Genomic DNA, 6518 nt, shown 5'->3' on the forward strand with positions numbered 1-6518 from the left:
TAACCTCTTCAGGTCCACTGTGGGATGGCGTGCTGTGCACACACACACACACACACACACACACACACACACACACACACAGCTAAAATGTAACAAAAATAAATAAACCCAAGGTTTAAAAAGAAAGATGAACTCCTTCTTTGTTGTTTCTTTTGACACAGGGTCTCACTATATGTAGCCCTGGCTGGCCGGAAACTCTCTGAGCGACTTTGGCGACCCAGTACCTCTCTCCTCCCACCTCCCCCACTGCTTCTCAGCCTTTTATTCTCCTTGGGTGATACAGGATGACTGTGGTCTAGAGACACATTGCTTTCTCACGCTTGGAAGGCCAGAACTCTGGTGGCATGAGTTCTACTAGAACCCCACAGACCAACAGTCTCTCCTGTAGGAGATCGTGTGAGGAACAGAATGTTCTGGAATCTTCCAATTCCCACCCAGAAGCAGGAGGGGAGTTTTCACAGATACACGAGGCAAGGACTTGATGAAGTGGGGGGTCAGTTCTGAGGGGTCTCGGAAGCTGTGTCCAGCCTCTCCCACCCCAGCCTCCAGCAGATGGTGACTGCATTTCCTGTTTTCGCCACCAGCTGCTCCTTCTTTCTTCCGGGATTCTGGATTCTTTGTGTCCCATGCTTTCTCTGCTACTTTTCAATTTTCAGTCAGTTCAGCTTTTGACATCTTATGGTGAGGGGTGAATTGCCAGCTTCTTGACTGCTGGGAGAGAAACTTCCAGAACCAGCTGGCTTTGCAGTTTCTTTTTGGGAGAATTTGACAGTTTGTCGTTTCCAAGGCATTTCTTAATTATTCTAAATGTTCAAGTTTATGGGTATATGTTTATAGTATTCCTTACCCTTTTGTGGTCTTTGGGATATGTAACAGGGCCTTTGGGCCTTCTCTTTCTTGTCAATCATAATTTTTGTCTTTTTTTTTTTTCTTGGACAATTTTGCTTATCAGTTTCCCCCAAAGAACTGTTTTTTTAATTTTATTGATTAGATCATTGATCTTTCTAAAAACCTTGCCTTATCGGTTTCAGCTATTTTGGTTCCATTTTTCTTAGTGTGTGTGTGTGTGTGTGTGTGTGTGTGAAAGGTCTCAATACGTATTCCTGGCTGACTGGCTTCAGCTCACAGAGATCCACCTGTCTCTGTTTTCCAAGTGCTGGATTAAAGGTGTGTGCCATCTTTTCAGATTTATTATGCCCCCTGCCCATGTGTGTTTATGTGCTTGCTTGAAACAAGTCTCACTAAATCGCTCTGACTAGTTTACACTCACTATATAGACCAGCTTGTCCTCAAAAGTATGGATGGTAGTGCGCGCCTTTAATCCCAGCACTCAGGAAGAGGCCAACCAGGAGAGCCAGGGCTGTTACATAGGGATACCCTGTCTTGAATTTAAAAAAAAAAAAATTGCAGTCTTCTTCCCAAATGCCAGATAGATGCTTTGTTTGTTTGTTTGTTTGTTTGTTTCTAGACAAGGTTTCTCTGTAGTTTTGGGGCTTGTCCTGGAACTAGCTCTTGTAGACCAGGTTGGCCTTGAACTCAGAGAGATCCTCTTGCCTCTGCCTCCTAAGTGCTGGGATTAAAGGCCTGCACAGCCACTGCCCAGCTAAAGTCTTAAAAGTTTTAAGGAAAAGAACAATGGACATATGACCATGAACGTGTCCCCTAGTTGGCAAGGCATCCTCTAGTCCATTTTGGAACACTGCCCACTGAACACTCCTCTCGACTCTATCCTGCCAATCTCCTACCCAGCCTGCATCTCCCAACCCCTGCATCTGTGGTTCACCAGCCCTTCCTTCCTCACTTCCTCTCAGCTGGCTGTCGGCCCGGGGACCTGGGAATGAAACAACGTTCTGAGGTCACCATGTGGATTGCCAGCCCAGCAGGCTTTCCATGATGTCATTTGACTTTGCTGAACAAATGTCACTGCTTTTTTATGTTCCGGAAGTTTCTCGATGAGTTCTAGTTTTCTGGTTTTGGTTTTTTTTGTTTTGTTTTGTTTTGTTTCGTTTTGTTTTTTGATTGTATTTTATTTTGAGACAAGATATCATATAGTACAGACTAGCCTGAAACCCAATTGTATAGCAGAAGAAGACCTTGAAGTGCTGGGATTGTAAGTGTGTCCCAGGGTCTGGTTTTTGTTTTTATTTGTTTATTTGTTTGATTTTTTGAGACAGGGTTTCTCTGTGTTGCCCTGACTGTCCTGGAACTCTTCTGTAGACCATGCTGGCCTTGAATTTAGAGATCTGCCTACCTCTGTCCTCTGAGTGCTGGGGTTAAAGGTGTGCATCATAGTGCCCATCCCAGGTCTGGTTTTTATGTCATGCTGGGGATTGAACTCGAGGCTTTGTGTCAGAGAGACAAGTACTTTGTCAGCTACGACATGTCCCTAGTCTTGGGGTATTTCTCTTGTAGTTTTAGTATGTAGTTTTTTTTTTTAAAGATTTATTTATTTATTATATATACAACATTCTGCAGGCCAGAAGGGGGCACCAGATCTTACTACAGATGGTTGTGAGCCACCATGTGGTTGCTGGGAATTGAACTCAGGACCGCTGGAAGAGCAGCCAGTGCTCTTAACCACTGAGCCACCTCTCCAGCCCTAGTATGTAGTTTTTTGAGACAGGGTTTAGGTAGTCTAGGCTGGCGTTAAGTTTGCTACATGGCAGAAGAGGACTTTGAGCTGATCCTTCTGCCACAAACTGGGAATACCGGCTTGCATCATGAATTCTCTTTTCAGATCCTTACTTACGGCAGACTTTCCATGTCTGTCATTACTAGCCCAACTCCTACATGTCCCTCGGATGACAGATGAAATGTCTCTGCTGCCAAGGAGCCTGGCCTAATGCCAGCTTTCTGTGCTGTACCTCCCTCCCTCTCCTGTGCCGAGCACCTGACCCTCCTGCTCACTGCAGGTGCTGGGAGGGCCTGGGCCTTGCCTGTCGGCCTCTGCGTGGGCTCCTGGGCTCGCTAATGTGCTGTGGTCCACAGTTGGTCTCCTCCATGCATCTCTGATCTAACCGTGTCACTGCCGTAGAAGCAAGAATCTGCAGCAAAGGCTCAGGGGTAAATTTCTTGCCCCGAGAACCCAAGGGCTTGTGTTTAATCTCCAGAACATAGAGGAGGTCAAAAGAGGGCATTGGATCCCCCTGAAAGTGGAGTTACAGATGGTTGTGAGCTGCCCTATGGGTGCTGGGATTTGAACCCAGGTCCTTGGAAGAGGGCCCAGTGTCCCTAACTGCTGAGCCATCTGCCCAGTGCCTCTTGCCATTCTTGACATTCCGGTTTCTTCAAACCTGACCTTGCTTTCCAAGTCTTATATTAACTTCTCCAAGTAGGGTTTGCTTCTCCAGCCGAATCTTTTCTGTGGTTTCCTCTTCCTGCCCTTAGTTGAACCATTTTCCTCTCTACCTGGCAGGGTACCACCATCTGCTCTCCCTGACCTTCAAGACGAAACTCTTGTCAATATCCAGAATTTCTTCTCGACAAAGTCTCCCATTTCTGGACCTGGTGTAATTCAAGGATGTCTTAGTGCGAAACTAAGACAAAGTAGTCACTATGATGAGACTCCTGGCAGAGGCAGAGCGTGTTTGTGGCTGCATGGACCCATGCCCTAAGGTGGAACATCATGGTGATGGGATTGTGTGGCCAAAGAGCTTATTCACTATAGACACAAAGCAGAGAGCTGAGGAGAGACCTGGGGACCCAGTATAACCTTTGAAGCCCTCCTTCCCCCAACAGACCCACTTCCCCCTTCTGGAGGTCACCTCCCAAAGTTTTCACAGCCTTTCAAGAGAGTGCCGCCCAAATAAGTATAAGCCAGTAGCTGGTAGCGTCAGACTAAAGAATTTCTTGATGTTCATGGTGGTAATGGTAATGTTGATGATGATGACAATGATAAAGGCTGCCACTGGTTTGGGGATGCACACCTGTAATCCCAGCATTCAGGAGGCAGAGGCAGGAGAACTGCCCCAAGTTTGAGGCTAACCTAGAATGCATAGCAAGTTCCAGTCTGCTACATTTTGAGACACTGTTTCAAAAAGAGAAGCCTCATTGAAGATCTTATGACTGGTCTGGAACACAGAAAAATTGTGGCTTGGGTGCCCCACAGAACAACATGGATGTTGACAGAGCAATGGGACTGCTTTCAGAGTTGGGCTGAGAGCCCACAGGCCGGATGGAGAGGCACAACCTGTAACGTAAGCTTGGGAGACCGAACCAGCAGGAGTGCTGAGATTCTGAGGCCAGTCTGGACTACACAGTGACTTCCAGACCAGTATGGGGGTACAAAGTGAGACCCGGTTTCAAGGAAACAACCAGAAGGCAGGCTTGGGGTATAGTTCAGAGGCAGAGCACGCTGGAGGTCCCTGCTTAAATCCCCATCACTGCCTAAAAGAACAAAGCCACACAGAGACGTGAGCAGGAACTTGTGCCTGCTTATTCCCTGCGCTCAGCTAGAGGCTCTGGGCACATTTGTGTCACGTCGACCCTCTCAGTTGCATGAGGTGATGAGGCTTTAGCGTCTCTTCTTTGCAGATGCTTTGACTGTGCTCGGAGAGAGGCTGCGTGTTCCAGCTCCCATTGGGTCACTAGGACCAGCGCATGATTGCTCCAATCTGATCTGATGGCGGTGTCCTCATTACGCCTTGACGACCTGCCTCGCGGTCCACTTTACTGATGTGGGATAATTTTCTGTAATTTGCTAACTGCTGTTTCTGGGTCTTAGGTCTCTCTCAGGTTCGCTGCTTTCATGGAAAGCTCTAGAAAGTAGCCTTACGCCAAGAGCTCCCTTAACGTTTTGTTCTGCACAGCGATACCATTCCTAGGTGGAGTTATTTTGTGCTCACACCTCATTGCTACTGAGGTGGCATTTATGAAAGGGCTAAGAAGATCAGCAGGACTGTGAGCCAGGGTTGTGGGCAAGGAACAGCTCGGGGCAGAGAGCACTGGCCTTGTGTGGGTGAGGGCCCAGCTCTATCCCCAGCACTGTAAAACACACCACACAGGGAATCAAAATGTGTATAGGGACGTGAGCGCTGGAGGGATGGTTCAGGGGTCAGGAGCACTTGTGCCTTTCCAGAAGATGCAAGTTTAGCTCACAACACTTGCTCACAACTGTAATGAGTCTTTTTCTGTCCCTCCAGGCAGCTCCCAAATAATGGCACGGATACTTAGAAATAATGGAAGACTAGTCTGTAGCTTAGACTTGTTCCTACCTAGTTCTTATAACTTAAATTTACTCATTTATACTCATCTATATTCTACCATGTAGCATTAATTCTCTTCCATCTTGTACCCTTGGTTTCCTCTCTATGTCTCCTGGAGTCTCCTGCATACTTAGCTTCCTCCCAGAGTTCTCTCTACCCAGAAGTCCTGCCTATACTTCCTGCCTAGCTATTAGTTGTTCAACCTTTTTTTCCCCCTTTTGTTTTTTTGAGACAGGGTTTCTCTGTGTAACAGCTCTGGCTGTCATTGAACTCATTTTGTAGACCATACTGGCCTTGAACTCACAGAAACCTGCCTTTCTGCCTCCCGAAAGTTGGAATTAAAGGCATGCGCCACCACCAGCCGGCTTGCTGTTCAGCTTTTTATCACACCAATCACAACAGTACATTTTCACAAAGTGTACAATTACCACACATTTCCTCCTTTCATTTAAATAAAAAGAAAAGGCTTTAACTCCAATACAGTAAAATTATGTACAATAAGAACAATTATCAAGGGACTGGAGAGATGGCTCAGTGGTTAAGAGCACTGACTGCTCTTCTAGAAGACCTGGGTTCAATTCCCAGCACCCAAATGGCAACTAACAACTGTCTGTAATTCCAAGATCTGACACTCTCAACAAGACCTATATTCAAGCAAAACACCAATGTATATGAAATAAGAATAAATAAATTAAAAAAGAAAAGAACAATTATCAAGTAAGAATTGCATTAATAATATCTAGTCCATTTATATTTGTCAAATTTGGAGAAATCACTCTATTATCTTGATGAATCCAAAGTTTTATACCTAAACCATTTTCTGTCACAACTTGTATTATCATCCTAAAAATATCTTTTTAGACCTTAAAATATCTTTTCTTAAGTAAGCAACTTAAGCTTTTGTGTTTCTCAACCTCATAAATTTTAAATCTCTTATGTAAGTTTTTTTTATTTTGGTAACAAGAAAAACTATATATTATCTAGTCTTCAGTTCCCATCAGAGATCCAAGAAGGATATGTTACCTGAGTAAGGAGGAAGGGCAGAGCAAACAACTTCCAAATCTATAGAAATGGCAGGAACATCTATCTGCCTGGGCAGTCACCTCAGTGTTTCTCTGCATCACTGGGGCATCCATCTTTAGCCTATAAGCCTAGAATATCTGACAGACTTTTCCATGAAGTGGTACTTTTGAAGGACTGCCTTATCTTGTCGTGGGCAAAATTTGGCAGTTGCCTTCTTTTGTGTCCTACTTGTCCAGTTTGGACAGCATGCTGTCAACTGTCAAGGCAAGGGCAGTTTCTTTTTTTTTTTTT

The sequence above is a fragment of the Alexandromys fortis genome, unplaced genomic scaffold, assembly GCF_014885135.2.
Source record: "Alexandromys fortis isolate MF-2015 unplaced genomic scaffold, M_Fortis_MF-2015_v1.1 scaffold_31, whole genome shotgun sequence".
NCBI classification, from domain to species: Eukaryota; Metazoa; Chordata; class Mammalia; order Rodentia; family Cricetidae; genus Alexandromys; species Alexandromys fortis.